The sequence below is a fragment of the Suncus etruscus genome, chromosome 15 (assembly GCF_024139225.1).
Source record: "Suncus etruscus isolate mSunEtr1 chromosome 15, mSunEtr1.pri.cur, whole genome shotgun sequence".
In the NCBI taxonomy this organism is placed as follows: Eukaryota; Metazoa; Chordata; class Mammalia; order Eulipotyphla; family Soricidae; genus Suncus; species Suncus etruscus.
In genome coordinates, this window is record NC_064862.1 from 54711238 (window position 1) to 54734675 (window position 23438).

The following is a 23438-nucleotide window of genomic DNA, read 5'->3' on the forward strand; positions in this document are numbered from 1 at the left end:
TAATTAATTAATTAATTTCTGGGCCACACCTGGTGGTGCTCAGGGGTTACTCCTGGTTTTGTACTCAGGAATCGCTCCTGGCAGGCTTTGGAGACCATATGGGATGCTGGGAATCGACCCTGACTCTGTTCCAGGTTAGCCGTGTGTAAGGCAGATGCCCAACTGTTGTGCTATTGCTGTGGTCCCTGCTTCTTTAATTTAAATAGATTTTTTGTAAGGTGACATAAAATGCTGCCTTAAGTGTCAGATGTGAGGGCTGTGAATTTTTTACAAAGAGACAGAAACAAACATTTATCATTGGGATCTTACTTCTAAAACCAATGGGGACCCACCCATACTAATTTAAAAAAAAAAAAGGTCAGATCAGTGAGATAGTCCAGTAGGTATGACACTTACTTTGCACACAGTTGACCTGGGTTTGATCCTTGTATTCCATATGGTCCCCCAAGCTTAACAGGAAGGATCTCTGGGTGCAGAGCCAGGAGTAATCTGAGCAGCACCAGATGTGGCCACCAAACTGAAATAAAACAAATAGAAAACCATCTATGTAGATCCAACATATATTTTTATTTGTATTTATTTAAACATTTAAAATAATAATTACTTCATTTAAGCACCGTGATTACAACATTGTTCATACTTGAATCATCATAGATTATACACCACTCTTCACTAGTGCATTTTTTCCTGCCACCAATGTTCCCATTTCCCCTCCCCACTGCCTCTCTCTGAGGCAGACATTTTGCTTCTCTCTCTTTCTCTTTCTGTCTCTCTCTTGGTCTCTCTCTCTTTTTCCTTTTTGATGCTGTGGTTTGCACTATTGTTAATGAAGGGATACTATGCATGTCACTTTATCCCCTTTCAGTGCCAAGTTCTTGTCCAGATTGATCAGTTCCAATGATCATTGTCATAGTGAACCCTTCTCTAACTACAGTTACTGCTCTCACTCACAACAGATATTTTTTTTTCTTTTTTTTTTCTTTTTATTTAAAATTACAAGTTTAATGCCTAGAGATGTAGAGTCTAGTATTCTTTGTGTGTGTGTGTGTGTGTGTGTGTGTGTGTGTGTGTGTGTGTGGTTTTTGGGTCACACCCGGCAGTGCTCAGGGGCTACTCCTAGCTCCACGCTCAGAAATTGCTCCTGGCAGGCATGGGGGACCACATGGGATGCCGGGATTCGAACCGATGACCTTCTGCATGAAAGGCAAACGCCCTACCTCCATGCTATCTCTCCAGCCCCACAACAGATATTTTTAAAAGATAGTAACAATAATGAAAGATACTGCATTAAATAAACTCACAACTTGGCAGACAAAAAGACAAAGCAAATAACTAGTCTGTCTCTAGGGAGAAATGGGTATTTGCCAAGGTCAGGGATTGGCCCCAAGATGGCAGTGCAGTTAGGAATCCAAATCAGGCCTTTGGTAAGAGTGTCTGACTTAACAGTTCATTGGAGTGATATAAAGCTCTCTTCAGAAACACAACTGTTTTCCCAGCATTTATGGCCCACTTGAACAGCACTCAACTGCATGCCTCTGATCTATATGCTAATTTTTAGATACGCCTTATCTCTTAAATAATCTAAGGATAGATGTGTGGGGATGTTCTTTGATTTGGGATCCTTATGTGCGCAGAACTAATGGGGTCGTAAAGCATGCTCCAGAATTTACCCTTCCCTAACTCAGCCTGATTGCTCCCATCATTTCACATCCCCCCTCCCCCGCCCGGGGGGGTGGGGTGGTGTTGCATTAAATAATTAACGATGGGGCTGGATGGCGGTGGATTTCTCTCCGTGCCATTCCAGTCCACGTGGCTCTGCAACCTTCATGCAGTCGGCGAGTCCCAGGCCCAGGTGAAATCACTCTCTCACAGTCAGGCGTCAGGAAGAATCATCTTTATTCAAGCCCTAGCCACCACGTGTGTGTGGCCTATTCATAACCTTTCAAGCACAGCAATATTTTGCTAGCCCTCCATCTTATCTCCTGTTAGCCATCTTCCCTTTGGGCTCCATGCTGATCAAAGACCAGAACACAGAAACCCAGAAGCCAGAGCGCACAGCAGCGCAGAAAGGGCAAGGAGCCAAAAAGGCAAAAAGCCAAAAGGGCCGAATTCCCTTGGTCCAAGCCTTATCTCACATTTCCCAGACCCCTCCCAGGAATGGGAGGGTCTTGTAGGTAAGGTTACACCTACTATCCGGTTCCCAAGACCCCTCCCAGAAATGGGTGGGTCTCAGGGTTTAAAATAGGTACACCCACATTTCCTCCTTTTCTTAATATTTTTATGCACCAACGTAATAGAGTGAAAATTAATATACCAGCCCTTTTCAAAAACATATTTTTGCAAAATATACTTTACACCTGTAACCTAAAACTCTATTAATGCTTTTTTACCAAGCACTATTTTGGAACTTTCATGTTCCTATACTTTTAAACTATATTGGGGGAACTTTATTGTTCCTATACCTTTTCTATACACAAGTACTGCAGCATACATGCATAACATACATTTTAAAAACAGGCTAAGTACATTAAAATACACAGTAAAACATTTTGCAATTGAAAATATTAACTTTGAAAGACAACAAAACACATTTAAATTATAAAGAAAATGACTAAGCTCCCATGCCTGCAGCATCGTCATCCAAAGCACAGACCAACCACCTCACTATTGCTCCCAGAAGCGTTAGAGCCCAGGTTGGGCTGATGGGAAGATTTTTGAGCTGGAGAAAGACATTTATTTTTATTTATTGTATTATTTATTTTTTTGTTTTTTGGGCCACACCCTGGTTAACTCTCAGGGGTTATCTCCTGGCGCTGTGCTCAAAAATTACTCCTGACAATGAGTGAGGGAAGTAGAAAGCCTGTCTTGAATACAGGTGGGGAGGAGGGGAGGAAGGAGATGGGGGCATCGGTGATGGGAATGTTGCACAGGTGAAGTGGGTGTTCTTTTTTATGACTAGAACCCTACTACAATCATGTTTGTAATCACTGTGTTTAAATAAAGATATTATTTTAAAAAATTACTCCTGACAGGCTCGGGTATCATATGGGATGCTTGGGTATCCAACCTGGATCGGCTGTATGCAAGGCAAATGTCCTACCTCTGTGCTATCGTTCCAGCCCCTGGAGAAAGACATAATTTATTTCTTTCTCTTTTCTCTAGTTGCTGAAGTGGCATGGTGCCTGGAGGGCACATATTCATGTTATTTTATTTTCACACAACCACAAATAAAGGCAAAACAGCAGAAACCAACACAAGACCCTGTCTTTTATTGTATCAATGATTTGTGTCCCAAAAGGGGAGCAGCAGGACTAGAAACTGGCAGCTAGTTTGGGGGTGAGGCTGTGCCAAGAGAGATAATTAGATCCTTGTACACTAGAGAGGATTGGGGAATCTAAGAAAGTTATGAAGAGGAGGAATGGAAAGTTGTATCCTTCTCTGGTCAATCATTGGACAAGTCAGAAAGTCACTGTAACAGGCATTCATTGATTTGTGAAGGTGATTTTTTCAGGTATATTTTACTTTTCTTTCTTTATAATGTGTATTTTTGGTTTTTGGGCCACACCCAGCGATGCTCAGGCATTGATCCTAATTCTGTACTCAGGAATTACTTCTTGTGGTTCTTGGAGGACCACATGGGATACCAGGAATTGAACTTAGGTCAGGCATGAGCAAGGCAAGTGCCTTACTTGCTGGACTGTTACTCCACCCCATCTATTTTTCTGTTTTTTTATTTTTTAATTTTTTTATTTTTGAGCCATACCTGGAGATGCTCAGAGCTAACTTTTGGCTCAGGAGTTACTCCTGGTAGAATTGGGGGGGGCATATTGATTTTTTTTTTTTTGTTTTTTTTTGGGCCACACCCAGCGGTGCTCAGGGGTTACTCCTGGCTGTCTGCTCAGAAATAGCTCCTGGCAGGCACGGGGGACCATATGGGACACCGGGATTCGAACCAACCACCTTTGGTCCTGGATCGGCTGCTTGCAAGGCAAACGCCGCTGTGCTATCTCTCCGGGCCCATATTGATTGTTTTTTTTGGTCACATCGAGCAGCTAGGATTACTTCTGACTCTGGACTCAGAAATCACCCCTGGCAGGCTTGGGTGACCATATGGGATGCTGGGAATCAAGCCACCATTTGTCCTGGGTTGGCTGTGTGTAAGGCAAGTGCCCTACCACTGTGCTATCTCTCCAGTCCCCAGGGGACTATATTGGATGCTGGGGATTGAACCTAGGTTGGTCCTATGCAAGGCAAATGCCCTCCCCACTATTTTATCCCTCCACCCCAGGAGTCTTTTTCCTGATGATGCACATATTTATTGAATGATAACTCTGTGCTGGCTCTGAGCTAAGTACTTAACATTCTTTTTTTTTTTTTTTTTTTTGCCACACCCAGTGATGCTCAGGGGTTACTCCTGGCTATGCACTCAGAAATTGCTCCTGGCTTGGAGGACTATATGGGACACCGGGAATTGTATTGAGGTCTGTCTTGGATCAGCTGTGTGCAAGACAAATGCCCTACAGTTGTGCTATTGCTCTGGCCCAAAGAACTTTACATTCTATTACCTCATGCACGCTTCTACTTTCACCATTTTCCAGTTGAAGAACTAGGCTCAGAGAGGACAAAAAGAATGTGACACCATTCATGCAACAACAGCAGGGGGGCTTAAATTTGAGTTCACTCTGCAGGCTTCAGCAGCATCTATTGCTCACTCTAGCATCCTTACTTTGTCCCAGGGATAATGTCCCTTTGGGGGTGAAGAAGCATATCTGAAAGATAAAGAACATCATGCCCTGGCAGAATAGGGAGCAATGAAACTCTTGTTTGTGTGTGGTGAGCTCTGTTGAAAATCCATAGTACATCAGCTTTGCACAGTGGCTGACATGAATTTGATCCCCAGCATCCCACATGGTCCTCTGAGCACCATCAGGAGTAATTCCTGAGTGCAAAGTCATGAGTTGGACCTGAGCACTGTCGGGTGTGGCCCCAAAACCCAACCAAAAGCAAATCAAGGGCAAAGCTGATGGTTTGTTTCACTGCAACATGGACCCTCCAACTGTCATGAAGTTACACCTTATTCTGATGCTGTCCCCAAAGCCAGGAACACGAAGGCCTCTTCTGACTATAATCTCCAGAATGAAAAGCTTGTTGGTCTTCTGAGTGTGTCTGTGTCTGTATGAGGGGACTGGATTTTAATTTCAACAGTTGGAAGGCATTTGTGGCCAAGTCAGGTGAAAATGGTAGATGATCAAGCTTGTTACTTTAATTTTATGGACCTGAAATTTATCTTCTGGCAATGAGATTGATTTTCTTGTGCCGTTTGGGAGGGCAGTCTGCCGAGCATGGCAGTTTCCAAACTTTTTTTTTTTTATTTTTAACAAACTGCTCCTGAGAGGAAAGGAGAATGAATTCAGAGTAGGTGGAGTGCAGTCTGAAATCTTTGAAGGCTCATGTTTTATCTCAGATATTTGGGAATTCTGCATTTAGCTTCATGCCACCACTTCTTGAAATTACTTATGGAGTGAAGCCTCTTCAAGCTTCAGGAAGATGGTTTGATTTGTACTGGAGCTTCTTATGGGCTGAGACACAGAAGGGTTCCCCAGGGCTCCATGTGCCCCAGTTTGAGAACTGTTCCAGAAAGTCTTTAATATCTTAATGTCTTATACTGCTCGTTGTCCCCCAAGTCCTTTTGTGTCCCTCTCCTTTTCATCTCCTTTAATTTCTAGTGTGTTGAATAGAAAATAGAAAATTCATAAAGGAAATAGGATACAGGTATTGTGAAAAGTCTCTTATGTTCCTTTCCTCTCATGTCCCTCAACTTCTCAGTACTCCACTGAAGTAGAAGTTTCCAATATAATGCTACCGTTGCCAACTGGTAAAATTCTTTCTCTGTGGCACACAGGAATTTGTTCTAAAAGACATAGTTCCTAGTCCATTTTCATCTGGGAGCAGTGTGGCCCCTGCTGGAGCAGGGGAGCAGGGCAACAAGGAAGCCCCTAGCCTGGGGACCTCCAGCACTTTGATGGGTCACCATTTTCACCCAAGCCCTGCTCACTCAGGTGGGTTTAAGCGGGGGAGGGGGAGGGAAGGCTAGTTAGTGACCCCGCCTGCTGGGCAGGACGAGGTGGCCCAGGCAGCCTAACCAAAGAACTTTTCTCTCCTTCTCATCAGTCCTTTTTTACTCAACCATGCGGCTCGACAACTGTTGTTAGTCTACTGAAGGGTCATGTTCTCTAGGAGATTGGTTGAGGTTTGAGTCCCACTGAGCTCCCAGACAAGAAAGGCAGTTCCCATCCCCCTGGACAGGGGGAACAGTTCCAGTTGTAGAGATACACAGGAAATAATTCACACAGTGAAGAGGTACAAGAATGAGTTCAGGAAATCCAGTGCTCAAACAAGAAATTCAAACCACTCAAGCTTTCTGTTCCTAAGATGGAGCACAGCTTAATGGAAGAAGATAGAAGAATGAGACCCTACCTTCCTCAGACCCCTGCTTTTATTGACAAGAATCAGGTCCTTTCTAGGGTGGGAGAAGAATACCAAGTAAGGATAACCCAATATACTATCACCAGATCACATCCTAGGGTGGAGTACAATTATTGACTAGGGTAGGATCAGTAACCCAACATTTCCCCCTATTTGACTTATAGAAAAAAAATAATTCATCTCCTATGATTCTAAGATTATGGCATATGCTTCTAAGGATAAAGGTTGGCAATATTTTGCATAGTTGCAGCAAAAGTTTGGAAAAACATAATAAAAATAAACTTTTTGGCCTAAAAATAGGGTATTTCTACCCACGAAACATCCTTCTGTGCCTGCAGTCTCCAGGCACAGTAATTTGTCTAACCCTGTAGTCTTCTTCAAGGTCCTTGGAAAATTTCTCCTCAAAGAAAGTTTGAGCCGTAAAGTGATCTTGAGCCTCTCGTCCTCTGTAGGAATGTTCTGTTATAAGGGGTCTGTCCCAACCCTCTTCAGGGTTGGGATAGACTCTGATTTCCAGAACTTGTATAGGTTTAGCGAGGGTATAGAGAGGGAAGGCCAGACTGTGGCTAGTTGGTACCTATTCAGGGACTTGTACTAGTAGATGGTCGATTCCTCGAGTAGGTACAAAGAACCATGCTGGTCCCAAGGTTCAGGAGTAAATGACTGATGTTCAAGTCAAGTCACGAAGGCAGAAGTTCAGAGTGGAATGCTATCTGTAGGAGGGAATTATTGAGTCTTCATTTCTAATGGATAATAACTCCTCTTTGGACTGATGTTTTCCAATTTTAATGTGCCTATGCAAAATAAACAGTGCCATAGGATACTATTGCGGCCTATCTTTTCTTTTCTTTTCTTTTCTTTTCTTTTCTTTTCTTTTCTTTTCTTTTCTTTTCTTTTCTTTTCTTTTCTTTTCTTTTCTTTTCTTTCTTCCTTCTCTTTAAGTGTTCTGTCTGTTGGTCTTGACACCGCGGCCCCCTACATGCACTAGTAATACATTCTGGCATTGTCCCTTTTTGCATAGGCACATTAAAATGAGAAAAATTAACAAATCCAAACAAGTTCTTATCTAATAGAGATAGGAACACAAAATTTTTTATATGCAGTGGGACCTTACACCCTAAACACTGGCATAGTGACTTGTCCTAGACTCCAGTTGATTGGACAATGAAATAAACAATGAAAATAAACCAACAGATCCTATTCAGGCTCTATCAAAAGCACAAAAAGACTTGATGGGTACTATCTGTACTCTTAAGATGCTGGAAGTTTTGAAAAATAGCTTCTCAGGGGCCGGGAAGGTGGCGCTAGAGGTAAGGTGTCTGCCTTGCAAGCGCTAGCGTAGGACGGACTGCGGTTTGATCCCCTGGTGTCCCATATGGTCCCCCAAGCCAGGGGCGATTTCTGAGCGCATAGCCAGGAGTAACCCCTGAGCTTCAAACGGGTGTGGCCCAAAAACCAAAAAAAAAAAAAGAAAAAAAAAAAAAAGAAAAAGAAAATAGCTTCTCCTCTGTTTGTCTTCAGCTGGTCTTGGATCCTACACCTTCTCAATATTCACCTTCTGTGTTAGACTGCCAAGGTAGTCTGGGCTGGAATCTGGGTTGTGGGGAAGTTACTCCTTAGCCTGATTCCAAGTCCTTTTCCAAGGAGATCATTTTTCAGCTTTTTTTTTTTTTTTTCCAATCAATGACCTCTATTTGCAGTTTGGGAGACCGTGGTCCTCAGAAAAGGCACCTTTGGTAGGAGAAAGGTCTAGTGCCTAGGCCTCTTGGGGGAAGCTCCAAATTTTCAGCTCTTCTCCCTTCCTTTCCAGTGTATGTTCCACCTGAAGGAGCCTCCACCATGTTCATAACAGACACCACGTGTGCTCTGAGCTCTCCATTCACAGTCCAGTTTAAGAAAGCCGTGACAAGACACCATAAGGCCAAAGCATGCACCATTGTTGCAGTTTTCTTTTTGGATCCAGGAGTCAAGTCAATCCAAGGTTCAGGCTCCAGTTGTAAAATCACCCCACACATCGTATCTCCAAGCCCAAGTAAACCAAGTCTGAATGAGGGTTCTGCATGAAATAATTCAGACCAGGCTGAGGGTAAAACACATGTAGTCTGGCAGTCTTCTACCTAGTATGGCCATCGCTGCCTGACAGAACTACCATTTTTATTGAGTACAGAGATCACCCCTGGGTGATCTTACAAGTAAGACAATTTTTTGGTTTGGGTAAAACCAAGTTGTAAAGAACAGATACAAAGAAATCAGTGATAAACTTTGTTTTAGGTAAAATAAGTTGTAACCCAACAGTCTACCATGATACCATAATGCTGATAATTATAAGTTTCTTCTAGGAAAGGAAACAGGATGTGCAAAACTTTCAGGATAATAATAAACAGTATATACAGTGCTCATCACCAGATCATGTATTTGCTCAAATGTTCTATACACAATCTATCCCAGGTAGCCTTTCCCCAGTAAAGATTTCCCTGTTGATTTTCTATCTATCCAATCAACAGGATTGGATCAGATAATGGAAAACCTTTGCTGGCTTTAATTATTTCTCCAATCTCCCCCACCTCCCCCTTTTTTTTAATTTTTTTTTTTTTTTGGTTTTTGTTTTTGGGCCACACCCCGCAGTGCTCAGGGCTTACTCCTGGCTGTCTGCTCAGAAATAGCTCCTGGCAGGCACGGGGGACCATATGGGACACCGGGATTCGAACCAACCACCTTTGGTCCTGGATCTGCTGTTTGCAAGGCAAACACCGCTGTGCTATATCTCCGGGCCTTTTTAAAATTTTTATGTACCATTTTCCTGGATCTGCTTTTTAGCTGTAAGCCATGGAACAATCGCATTAGCATATATGTTCACCATACCAATGGCTGTCTAAGGTTTGCCTGTAATAGATAGAAAATCAACATCATAGTACAGTCACCCCATACAGTGCTCATTACCATGTCACTTGGTTATTTAGACTTGAAAACTCTGATTGTTCTTAAGAATGCTCCACACACAACTTAAGCTCTGAAGCCTTTCTTCAATCTAGTTCACCCTCACCAAACATGATCAGCCTAAAAGGGTGATGGTGGTGGGTTGGAAAGAAAACCTTCTACAGTAGACTTGCCAGCTTCATTTTGTTTCTTTTCTTTTCTTTTTTTTTTGTTTTTTTGTTTTTTTGTTTTTTTGTTTTTTTTTTGTTTTTTTGGGTCACACCCGGCAGTGCTCAGGGGTTACTCCTGGCTCCATGCTTAGAAATCGCCCCTGGCAGGCACAGGGGACCATATGGGATGCCGGGATTCGCACCACCGTCCTTCTGAATGAAAGGCAAATGCCTTACCTCCATGCTATCTCTCTGGCCCCTCTTTTCTTTATTTTTTTTTCTTTCTTTATCACTTCTCTTTAAGTGTTCTGTCCCATATCACCTGGGAAAGCTTTTCAAATGTAACCCAAAAATCTACCTCTGGCTGTTGGCACATGAGAGTATGTGTATGTTATACCAATGTCAGTCTAATATCGGTTTGCAATAGTTATAATGCCTATGTAGTATAGTGTTCTCCACTCTATTATAGATAATCCTTCCTCCCCCACCTTTCTCTCTCTCTCTCTCTCTTTTTTTTTTTTTGGTTTTTCGGGCCACACCCGTTTGATGCTCAGGGGTTACTCCTGGCTAAGCGCTCAGAAATTGCCCCTGGCTTGGGGGGGACCATATGGGATGCTGGGGGATTGAACCGCGGTCCTTCCTTGGCTAGCGCTTGCAAGGCAGACACCTTACCTCTAGTGCCACCTTGCCGGCCCCCTTTCTCTCTATTTTTTGGCTCACCATCTTACAAACCCTTTTCAAGCCCTTCATGTTATTTCTCCACATTTAACTATTATTTTACTCTCAGTCCTTAACTCCTCACAAAGCAGAACATTCTCCCCAGCCCAGCCAGATGCCAGTCAGTGCCCAAAGTTCAAAGATAGATTCTCAGCAGAAGAAACTGACAGTCTGCTGCTACTGAGTTGCTTTTGGTGGCCCCTCTTCCTTAGCCTCCTTTCACCATGAACTATTGCTTGCTACCAGATTTGGTTCCTGAGAAGTCCCCAACTTGAGAACACCTCCTGATATGGGACTGTTGAAACCCATTTTTCCTAGACTCCACAAAACCAAATCACAGGTTGAAGCTGTGCCCCGGATCTTAACCCTTCCCTGTCTATTTCAAAAGATTCAAAGAGAACATATAAATTTCCTTTAAATATTTCTTTTAGATACACTCCTTTAATAGGCATAACTGTTATCGAATATCTTCTTATGTAGTGGCAACTTCCCCTAACCTTGGGATCCATTCACTATGAAATACTAGTAGACAAGTCTCTGTTCAAAGTTCATGTAAGCAAAAGGTCCTGGGGACTTTCTCTTCTCTTCTCTTCTCTTCTCTTCTCTTCTCTTCTCTTCTCTTCTCTTCTCTTCTCTTCTCTTCTCTTCTCTTCTCTTCTCTTCTCTTCTCTTCTCTTCTCTTCTCTTCTCTTCTCTTCTCTTCTCTTCTCTTTCTTTTCTTTTCTTTCTTTATTCCTTCTCTTTAAGTGTTCTGTCTGTTGGTCTTGACACCTCGGCCCCCTACATGCTCTAGTAATACATTCTGGCATTGTCCCTTTTTGCATAGGCACATTAAAATGAGAAAAATTAACAGGTCCAAACAAGTTCTTATCTAATAGAGATAGGAACACAAAATTTTTTTTATATGCAGTGGGACCTTACATCCTAAACACTTGGCATAGTGACTTGTCCTAGACTCCAGTTGATTGGACAATGACCACTCACCCCTGAAACATGAATACCACCTACGGAAACAAACATGATTTCCTACATCAGCACCAGGAACAAATTCTACCAAGAAAGACCCCACCACTGCCAAAGACAGTTCTTATATCACCCTGACAACCAGGCAACAGCAACAGTCTGATTTCAGGGCAGGATTCTCTTCAATGCTAACAGAACCAGAAGACACTACACTGCACCCGGACTTTGACATAGCTCCTATATAGAAACCAGGACCTACAACTACAGCTACCCAATAGCAACAACTGCGGTGGTGAAGAGCTGACCATCAAGAATGACTATGGTGTTAGACAACCTAGTATGCCTGGAGTTTTGAGTTGGTATTATGCCAAAATACCTTGGGGGTAAGATCTCCCTATTTTTCAGGCCAAAGGTCTTTCCTTTTAATTTCTTCCATATTTTGCTGTGCCTATGTAAATGATACCTGCCACACACACATTTTTTTTTAAATTTTTTCTCTTTTAGTGTATCTCCAATCTCAAAGAAAAGGGGGGTGGGGAGTGTACTAAACCTTTGGATATTGTATTAATGACTTTATTGGTGATTCAATAATTTCCACAAATATAACTGCTAATGAACTCTCTCCCCTTCTTTTTTCATCTTTTTTTATTTCTCTATTTTCTTTCTATGTTTGAATAACTTCACTTTCTGTTATCTTGAAACAAGTGTATTATGATCAGTTATGTCAACTATGGAATTTATTTTCTTTTAATAAATTAAAAAAAGAATATCTTCTGTTTGGGTGTAGTGCCCCCCCCCCCTTTTTTTTTGGTTTTTGGGCCACACCCGGCGGTGCTCAGGGGTTACTCCTGGCTGTCTGCTCAGAAATAGCTCCTGGGAGGCATGGGGGACCATATGGGACACCGGGATTCGAACCAACCACCTTTGGTCCTGGATCGGCTGCTTGCAAGGCAAACACCGTTGTGCTATCTCTCCGGGCCCAGTGCCCTCTTTTTTTCCCCAATGGATCAGATGTCAACTGCCGTATTGTGAGAGCACTGAGGTGTCCTGGGGACAGCCTGGTGTATAGGGACAGTGGGTTCCAGCTGAGTAGTTCATGCTGAGCCAGCAGCTGCCAGGTGAGTTTGGAAGCCCCAGACACCCTTCAGATGGTTGAAGTGGGATTATATCTTCCTTTCAGCCGTAGGAGTGATTTCAGGTCCACAGACTTTGTCAGATGTTTTTGCTGTCCTAACAAAAACGCTGAGGTAGTTGGGGAAATATTTTCTACAGTGGTATAGACAGCCAAGAGAATCTTCCTCTAAGAATTTCTCACCCAGAATTTTTACACGCAAAAATTATTAAAGATATGGTCTGAAGAGATAGCACAGCAGTAGGACTTTTGCCCTGCAAGTGGCTGACAGAGGTTCGAATCCCGTCATCCCATATGGTCCCCTGTGCCTGCCAGGAGCGATTTTTGAGCAGAGTAGGAGCAACCCCTGAGTGCGACCTGGTGTGGCCCACAAACAAAAACAAAACAAAACAAAAATTATTATTATTATTATTAATTATTTGTTTTTTGGGTCACTCCCGGCAGTGTTCAGAGATTACTCCTGGCTCTATGCTCAGAAATCACTCCTGGCAGGCTCAGGGACCATTATGGGATGCTGGGATTCAAACCACTATCCTTCATGTAAGGCAAATGCCTTACCTCCATGATATCTCTCCAGTCCCCCAAAATAAGAAATTATCAAAGATAAAAGTGCCCTAAATAAAACATAGCCTGCTAGCTACACATGTTGTTCTATACTGTGCTTGTCTTAATTTGGTATTTTGGGAAAGTAATAAAATGCATTAGTGGAACTAACATAGAGAAGTGAAAAAGTGTTCTCTTTTTCCTAGCTAAATAGTCTTCCACCCAATGGCCCTGCAATAGTTTGCTTAGCCAGACCCTTAATAGTGTTACCAGTGTTTGGATATTTATAGTGTTTTCATGAACAGTTATCCCAAAGAGTCTGTGCATTTATGATTTTTGTACTCTTAACCTCCCTCCATAGGGATTATATCAAGTAATGTTTTCTGGTTCTCCCACAGCAACAAAAAGGAGTCCCATCTTCACAGACGGAAAGAGGGAGCTAGTTGGGCTTGACCTAGCTAAAGATGGAATTCCTCATGCCCAGTGATCTGGTGGAATTCACCTTTAAAGACTATTTGGGGGAAAGTCTGGGCCCAATGCTTGGCAGAGCTCAGAAATTACTTCCAGCTCTGGAAGCCAGGGATCACTCCTGTCAGTGATCAGAGCACCGTATTTGTTGCTGGGTATCAACTGAGGTCAACTGTACCCATGAAATGTGCCTTAATTAGCCCCTGTACTATCTTTCTGGCCCCTGAATGTTTTATTTTACTGATGAATCCAAGTTAAGTGCTTTGAAAATTCAGTATGTATTAATGGAATTGTGTGTGTCTGGAGTTTGTTGCGGGTGCTGTCATGGAGTGTTTCCCAACAATGCTGAGTGATGGGCACCAGGGTGTGTGGCCATGGGATCCCCTTTCTCTGCAGAATGAGCCTTGAGCGACTCCAGCATTTGAGGAAGGTCATTCTTGAAGACCCCAGAATTGTGGGCAGCAGAGGAAAGCAATGCTGTGCCAAGGTGACAGCATTTTCTTTCTACCTGCTTTCCTTATTTATAAGGAGCCATTGATTCTAAGTTAGATCATTGATTTGATAACAGCTCTTGGAGGGAAAAAGAAACACCACATTAAATGCTCACATTGATTGCGAGATAAATCTGTTTTAGAAATGAAAAAAACCTATAGCTCAGATTCATGGAAACAGACACTCAATTCAACTTGATTTGGTTCAACCCAATCGAGTGCAAACACATTTTAGATGCTTCTTCCTTATCTCTCTTTTCTCCGTTCTCACCTCATGATTTGAATTTTATTTTATTTTATTTTTTGCTTCTTTTTTTTTTTTTTTTTTTGGTTTTTGGGCCACACCCGTTTGACGCTCAGGGGTTACTCCTGGCTATGTGCTCAGAAATCGCCCCTGGCTTGGGGGGACCATATGGGACACCGGGGGATCGAACCGCGGTCCTTCCTTGGCTAGCGCCTGCAAGGCAGACACCTTACCTCCAGCGCCACCTACCCGGCCCCTATTTTTTGCTTCTTTCTCCTGTCTTTATAATGGAAAGTATCAGATTTGAAAAGAGGAATTAGGTTAGACCTGAGCAGGATTGGCCTGGGCCAAGTCTGTACTGAATCAGCCAAAGTTGAGTATGAATGTTGGTTTTGAACATATTGGGGGAATTGTTTTTGGTTCACAGTTGGTGGTACTCAGGAGTTACTCCTGACACTACACCCAGGAATATAGATAGGCTTTCAGGAATTGAGCTGGGTTGGCTGTGTGCAAGACAAGTGCCTTACCTGCTGAACTATCACTTTGGCCCTATTTTGAGATATTGGGGGATATTCGGTACGTTGCTTCACTGATTTTGAGCTCTCATCTGCATATAGAAGTATTAGTACCTGTTTCAAAAGGGCTTGTATTATTTGGGATGCCTGAGGTTTAAAGTTCTAGAAGCCCAACTTTATTTATTTTTTATGTTTTTGGTTTTGAGACTACACTCATCAGCACTCAGGGGTTACTTCTGACTCTGCATTCAGAAATTACTCCTGAAAGACTTGGGAGACCATATGGAATGCCAGAATTGAACTTGGGTCAGCTGCGTGCAAAGCAAACACTCTCCGTGCTGTGTTATAGTTCCAGCCCCCAACTTTATGTTAATTGTGGTGGCCACACTCCTGCCAGGTTATTTTTGCCAACAACTGTGGGTTCAGAGCTGTTTCTTCCCTAAGTCTTGGAGGTGGTTATGGTCTCTAGAACATTTGTCTTTCTTGTATTTTTCTTTACCAGCAAGAAGAAACTTTCTCAAAGCTCCTGACACTTTCCCCATCAATCCTCCTTGGCCTGAAGCTCTCTCAGACCTTTAAGCCTTTAGTTTTAGTTTTCACTGAAAGGGGTGGGTGAGTCAGCATTACTGGGATTGATTTAGACCAATCAGCTTTCACTCCCTTGGGGGCTTGAGGGGAGGAGTCAGATTCTTTTGGATCACCTGACTGTTCAATACCCTAAAAGGTTAAGCTTCCCCTGGAAATAAAAATTGGGGAGTCTTTCTTAGATAAGCCATATGAGAATCTTCCTAAGTATAGGAAAAGCTTGTGGGGATGTGGTGAGTGATGGGGCTAGTGACAAAAGCTCCCTGAGAAGAACATCCATGTGACAACATCAGGACTTCAGCATCTTAGAAGTGGCCTTCAAATGTCTCAGAAGATTTGAAAAGATTTGAGGTGCCCTTCCTGTCTCAAAACTGACTCAGAAGAGAATTAAGCATATAGAGATCCCACCCTGGAGACAATATGCCTATAGATTAGCCCAGAAGGGAGTTTTCTCTCCTCCAGACCCATGCAGCTTGTAAACTACATTCCTGGATCCAGGCACAAGGCAGCCACCCCAAGCCATGGGTGTCCTCAGAAATGCTGACAAGGGCACTTTCCGCCTTCAAACCCCTGGCACTCAGTCGTGGACAGCATCTTTCTTTCTTTCTTTCTTTCTTTCTTTCTTTCTTTCTTTCTTTCTTTCTTTCTTTCTTTCTTTCTTTCTTTCTTTCTTTCTTTCTTTCTTCTTTTTCTTCTTTCTTTCTTTCTTTCTTTCCTTTCTTTCTTTTCTTTCTTCTTTCTTTCTTTCTTTCTTCTTTCTTTCGTTCTTTCTTTCTTTCTTTCTTTCTTTCTTTCTTCTTTCTTTCTTTCTTTCTTTCTTTCTTTCTTTCTTTCTTTCTTTCTTTCTTTCTTTCTTTCTTTCTTTCTTTCTTTCTTTTCTTTCTTTCTTTCTTTCTTTCTTTCTTTCTTTCTTTCTTTCTTTCTTTCTTTCTTTCTTTCTTTCTCTCTCTCTCTCTCTCTCTTTCTTTCTTTCTTTCTTTCTTTCTTTCTTTCTTTCTTTCTTTCTTGTTAGGGGGAAAATTTATAAAATAGATATTATAATAACTTAGATATGTGATAGATGCCTGGTAAGTCCTTCTCCACCCCCACCTTGACCAGTTATTGATGTCTGTTAAGCCTTTCTCTGTCGTACCTTCTTGATCCCCCCTTGATCTGGTATTTCATCTTGAGGAATCAATGGCCTTCTGTCATCAGCCAACACCCCTTCTAAGAAAAACTTGACATATTTGGGCAAAAGAATGGACTTCTGTTCGCCCCTCCTAAGGGTCTCACCTTTTTCTTTGAAAAAGGCCAAGCTCAGGCTGAAGAAATAGCATGGAGGTAGGGTGTTTGCCTTGCATGCAGAATGTCAGTGGTTTGAATCCTGGTGGTGGACAGCATCTTTCTAAGACCAAGTTCTCAACAGAGGTTCAGAAAGGAGAAAGGGCAGTGCTCAAGGTTCCACAGGTGGGATATGAGAACACCTAGATCTCCAAATCTTTAACAGTCCCATCATTTTGCCTTCTTAGGTAGAATGTACTGAAGGTGTGTATAAATGCAAACAAAACAAAACAAAGCAAAAAAAAAAAAACCAACACAAACCACCAAAAAAACCCCCCAAAACAAACAACCCCCCCAAACCACCCAAGGTTCCATAAGTTGTACAAGATGAAAACCCAGTTGAACCTTTCTTGCGGACACAGGAATAAGAAACGGGAATGACAGAGATGTGTATATTGTCGAGTGGAGCTAACAGGGTCTATAGGGCCATGACGGTTTTTTTTGTTTTTTCCTGACAAAACCATCTATTTCCATTGCAGATGAATGACTTCATTTCTTGTCCCAAATGCATCGCTGGTGGATAATATTTATGCAGATCAAAAGCCATTTCCCCTCACTCTATTTGGTCCTGTGATGTTTGTACCTCTTTGATTTCCTACCTTCTGACTGACACTGTTCTTCAGGGGACCATGATTTGGAAGGCATTTCAATAAACAATGCCGAAGTGACAGATTTGGGCTTTAAGTGAAATTGTGTTCCATAAAGTGGGAAGACAAAGGCTTATAACTCATTGGCAGCGGCAGACACTTGGGTGGAAATTATCTCTCCTGCTTTGATCTCCACTGTATCATTTTCCTGAGTGGCCTCCTGTGCTCGATCAATCAAGCCCACTGAAGATGCAGGAGAAGTACATTTAGAATCAAATGCAAGTCATAGATTCGTCTGCCCAGAAGGAAGAGAGATGTGGCCTGAATCCTCGTTTCAATCTTCTCTGATTATAGTTGAATTCGTTTTTGAAAACTCCCGAGGATGGAATTTTGCCACCTCCCAACTTTCCTACTAGTAGTATTATTTTTTTTTCAGAGGAGGGGGGCAGTATTAGATCATGATATTATAGTGATTTAGAAGAGAGATCACTGTCTGGCCTATCAACAATAGGTTGGGGCCTTTTAATACTCGATTGACTGGGATTTTTCATAGAAAAGGATGTGAGAGGAAAGATGTTTTATAACAACAACGAAAAACATTTAGATAAGGAAGCACCCTTATTTATTGCACCATTTGGTTGTAAAGCACTCCTAAAAGGAAGATGGGGCCACTCCCATTTCCTGGATAAGACCAAAGAGAGCTGAAGCGTTAACAAACACTCTGGTTCAGACGATGGTGAAGCCTTCACTAGACCTCCCCTCCCCCGCCAGCCTAGTCAGGTAAACTGAGGCAGTTTCTCTGGAAGAGAGATTGCTGCTCCCCCCAAAGCTCTCTCTTCCTTCTCTGCTTCTTCCCTCTGCTTCTTTCAAATGGGAGGCTCTGAATTTTCCTGTCATCTTGATTTGATATGAGAAATTTGGGATTTCCAAATTGACAGAGAAAACCACATTTTCAGGATGCCAGAAGGCAAACATCTGTGAACAATCACAGGAACATTGTCAACATCTGTCCAGGGAAGGGACTGCACCGAGGTTCTCGGTTCACAGCCAATCCATCTCGGGGAGGTCATGGCGCTCACACATTTCCGTGCCTTTTGGAGCTATAGGCATGGCTAATTAGTTTAGCTTCCATGTCTAGAAGTTTTTCATTGTTTCCAGTTAAAACAACAACAACAACTACTAAAACCGTGATAGCAACAACAGAAACCTGTACATGTGGCAGGAAAAATAAATGTAACCAGTGTCAAAAAGTAGACAATGGAAATTTTGTCTCCTCATTTTCACCCCTGACTCCTCTTTCTCTAAAGTTAGGGAATGTTGCTGGTTTCTCTTCAACATCCCCACACAAGATATCATCTTTGTAAAAAAGAATATAAATGTTTGTAAGTTACCTTTTCTTGTTGAAAGAGAGAAAGAAAGAGGAAGGAAAGAAAGAAAAAAGGAAAAATGAAATAAAGAAAAAAAGAGAAAAAGGGAAAGGAAGGAAAGAAGAAAGGAAGAAAGTAAGGAATGAAAAAAGGAAGAAAGGAAAGGGGAGGAAGGAAGGGAGGAAGGAAAGAAGGAAGGAAGGAAGAGGCCATAGGTCCTGGTACTCAGAAGTCTTCATTCTTAGTCCTTTCACTTCATCCATTCTTTCTTGTGCCTTTGTCATATCTCAGTGTTAAGGAAGAGGCTCACTGATGTTTTCTTCTGCAACTGGATGTGGGCTGGTTAGTGCATGGATCTCTCCTGGTGCGCAGCCTTGAGGCTTTCTGTCAGTCAACCACAATTGAGTCCAGGCAGGTATGTCTTGGACACATCGAACTTCTTTTCTGTGGTCTCAGTGCCAAGGAGAGAACTCATCAATGAAACTACTATGTCTTCTAAGGGATGGTGCCTGTTTTTCCTGGGGGAGCACCCTCTTCTTTTAGGACATGTGACCCTTCCCAATTGCTCTGCTCCTAGTGCTTCTCAGACTTGAGAGGAGTCTTGGCAGCTTTTGGTGATGGCATTGAGACTCAGAGTAATGATGCGTAAGGAGGTGGGATCAGTGTTATATCTGTCTGGGGCCTTCTCAAGGTCTACTTTGCATACTATTCCCTAGGTCCCGACCTACTTTTCACACACACACACACACACACACACACACACACACACACACACACACACACCCTATTAAGTCCACCTGCCTTAACTTGGGGATCATATTAGCTGGAAGAGCTGTTTTAATTTTTGTTTTGGGGCCACAACCAGCAGTGCTCAGGAGATACTTCCTGCTTTGCACTCAGGAATCACTTTTGGCTATGCTCAGGGGAATATTATAGAATACTGGGGATAGAACCCAGGTTGGCTTTGTGCAAGACAAACACCCTCCCTGCTGCTCTCTCTCTCTCTCTCTCTCTCTCTCTCTCTCTCTCTCCTTTCTACCCCCCCCCCAAAGAGCTGTTTTTGGAATTTCCCAGAAGTACTCACAGCCCTGAGAATTCCCACATGGTGGATGATTTGGGGTCGTGGCACCAGGATTGTTCCAGGGCTTGGTTCCCTTACTCTGGACACACCAGCAACCATGCTGCTGTAGATCTTGGTCTACTCCCAGCAGAATTGAGACAATCACATTCATTTCCTGTCGGCACTCGAGCAAGTTTTTTTTTTTCTTTTCTAGACCACATTCAGCTGTGTTCAGGGTTTATTTCTGGCTCTGCTCTCAGGGATCATTCCTGGTGGGTCTCAGGAGACCCTATGGGATGCCAGGGATTGAACCCAATTTACATATAACCACATGTAAGGTTAAGGAATAAGGGGAAGATAATGGTTCAGGGTTTGGGTATGAGGAGGTAGGAGAGACAAAGGGGAGAGGGGAGAGGCAATACATAAAAGACTAGACAATAAAGGTCAATTTGAGTGTTTTATCAGAATCTTGGGCATCCTGATTCTATTCCTAGGAACAGTCTAGTATCAGGAACGTTTTTGAATAATGCTTAAAAAGTAATGTGCCTGTGCAGTTTTGAAAAATAGTATTACTAGCAAACAAAACAGGGGGTCTAATATATATAAGGGAGGGGTTTCCCTCCTCCACCTGCCCCCCAGGGCCCGAGTTGCCAGGGCCGACCATGAAGACCCGGCTGGCGTGCGGGGTCCCAGTCTCCTGGACCAAGTGTTCAGCCCAGGAGATCTGTGGCCCACTGTCGGACCAGCAACCCTAACATACCAGAAAAACAGAGGGACGGCTTTCCTGGCATGTGCGCTCTGCTGGGTCCAACTGCGAGCTCCCTCTCCAGTTTGAAAATTGAATGGGAGGGGTTTCCCTCCTCCGCCTGCCCCCCAGGGCCCGAGTTGCCAGACTGACCTTCTGCTCCAACACCACCATCCAGCTTCCCATTGAATGACACCCTCTGGGTCCTCAGCTCATGCCTATACAAACAACTACAACCAACACACCTGTTGACCCATGCTTGGTGGCCCCTCATGCCCCCATCAAACTATGGACTGTTGCATGATACCGGAATCAGCTTCAGCATAACCCCTAGTTCAAGGACAATATAGGGTTCTGTAATGCCGCAAAACATGTCTCAAACTCAACTATCACCTGTTGTCTTCAAATACCCTTGTTTTCTTTCTTTTTTTTTCTTTTTAAAACATAAAAGGGTCACCTGCATCTCTTTTGTATATCTCAGATGTATTCCCTTACATCTATAACTCTTTTCAAATATCCTCATATAGTGACAATTTTGCCCACTAGATTAGTTATTTCATTGTTTGATTCCCCCCCTGTATGATCTGTTTTATAAGCAATACTGGTAGAAGAGTAACTCTGTATAGATTTCACGTTTATACCAAGTTACGGGAAATGTTAGACTTTATTTGTTGGCCCCCAGATATTGCACCAACAATATCTTGTGGCATGGCATTGCTTCTCTTTTGCATAGGCACATTAAAATGGGAAAATAATACATATGTAAACAAGTTTTTATCTAATAGAGATGGGAACACAAATTTGGTAATGTAATTAGGCCTTTTACCCTGAACATTGGCATAATGATTTGGTTCAGGTCTCAGAAGAATGGGCATCGCCCACACACACCTGAACTATGGAAACAACCACAATTGTCTTTAACACTCCCAGGATCCAAGCCTCTACCAGAGAAGACCTACCACTGCTTTGGCATTGACTTACTCCAAAGAGTACTCCCAACACCCAGGCGACTCAGCAACAGTCTGCATGCAGGGCAGATCACTCTGCATTTAATGATATGCTGAAACTAGAGGATGCTCCACATCAGTCTGACATCGATGAAAGAAATGCACAGAATCCAGAGTCTTTAAATATAAAAGTCTGATACCAACTATAGCTAAAGTGTGCAAAAGTTTCACCGGGACCTTGAGAAGACTGGAGTTGGATAGACTGGTATGCCTGGAACCCAGAGTCTGTCTTATGCCAATAAACTTCTGGGGTGAGGCCTGTTTGTAATCAGGTCAAGGACTTTTTTTCCATTTTCTCCATTTTTCTGGACCTATGCAAACATTGGAGATTGCCACTATCACACCTTTACTATATTTTTTTTACTCTTATTCTTTAAGGAAAAAAAAATACAACTTACTGAACTTAAAAAAAAATTACTGTAGTAGAATGCCTGTCTCGAATACAGGTAGAGGATGGGAAGGGGGAGGGGGTAATGTTGCACTGGTGAAGGGGGGTGTTCTGGTTATGACTGTAACCCAAATATAATCATGTTACTTAAATAAAAAATATATTTAATAAAAAAAAAGAAAAATGTGAAAAAAAAATAACCACATGTAAGACAAGAGTCTTCCTGATTGGCCTTTCTGATTGAGCTCCTGATTCCTGCTCTATAGGAAGGTATGGGTCCACTGGCTTCCTAGTCTAAGGGACCCTTGACACATAGTCTCCCCACTCCCTCCATGTTCCCCAGTGCTTTCAGGCTAGCGGTGGCCTTTCAACAATGGACAGTGTCAGGATGAATGGATGCTGCAGAGGGCAGTGTGGGAGTTTGGGGGTTGATGTTCTTTTCACCTGAATCCCTCCAGGCACTGTCAAGCTTAGACTCTTTGCAATTTAGTCTGTTTAGAATGACCCTAAGAAAATCCATTCTGCCTACAAATGTGTTGACCTTTAGTCTTTTTTTTTTCTTCTTCCATTTTCCCAAGATGCACACTGACTCTTCCCATCAGTACAGAAGGTCATAATGCCTCCTGGAGCATTTAGATTATTTGCCAGTCGCAGGCTGCTGTGGCCAATTTGTTCCTCATCTCAAGGTCGATGGTGAATAATTTGAGCTGGGCTAAGTCTCTTGCATTGAATAAAGAAAAGAAGCAACTCTGAAGGCAGAGCCTGGCCTGGATCTGGAGCTGTTTCTTCTTTGGAGATGGGGCTTGATTTTTCAGTTTAAGAGAAGGCCCCCAGTGGTGCCATCCATAGATTCCATGTTTTCAAAGGCAGAAGGTAGGGACACTGCCACCAACCTACCTCTGGAGGCCCTGCCCAATATAGAACCTAGGGTCAGCTTGAGAATCACTCCCCTGTGGATGCTGCTCGTGGACAGACCCCTGTGTTTGGAGATAGCATCTGAGTCTCTGTTTTCTCCTGAGAATTTGACTCCAGCAACTTTTCCCTGATCCTGCAGTATAGACATATGAGTGAGCTTGGTGCACAACGGGCATGGGGATGCCTGGTTCTTAGTGCATGGGGACTATGTGGCTGCAAATCTCAGAAAAGGAGCAGGAAGCAGAGGGGAGGAAGACAGAGGCCAGTGATAGGACACAATGGAAGGGACCTCTGGTGGCCCCCCAGTCTCCAGGTTGGTTCCCTTCGGAATGGTTTTAGGGGGTAATGGAAGGTCTTGGGAGGAGTTTCGGGGAGGCCTGAGAGTCCCGAAATACACTCAGCACTTTCTCTCATTTTATTTTATCTGGTGGTGCTCAGGGCTTATTCCTGGCTCTGCACTCAGAAATCACTCCTGGTAGGCTCAGGGGACCATATGGGATGCTGGGAATTGAACCTGCGTGGGCTGTGATCAAGGCAAATGTCCTCCCCACTGTGCTATTGCTCCAGCTCACCATGGTGCATTTTCTGCCATAGAAACCCATCTTCCACTTTCTCTGGATCTCCTCTGTTTGGACTTTTGAGTTTGACCTTCCACAGTGCCTCTTCTAGGAAGTGCATGAGGTATTCTTCTCCCACTTGTACTCTCCCTCCCCCCCCCCCCCCAGTCACAGCATCTGTTAGGGGCTGAGGGATATTACAGTGGTCCCATCACTTGCCTGCCTGTACGCCCAGTGTCTTGGTGCAAAGGGGTGAGGATTT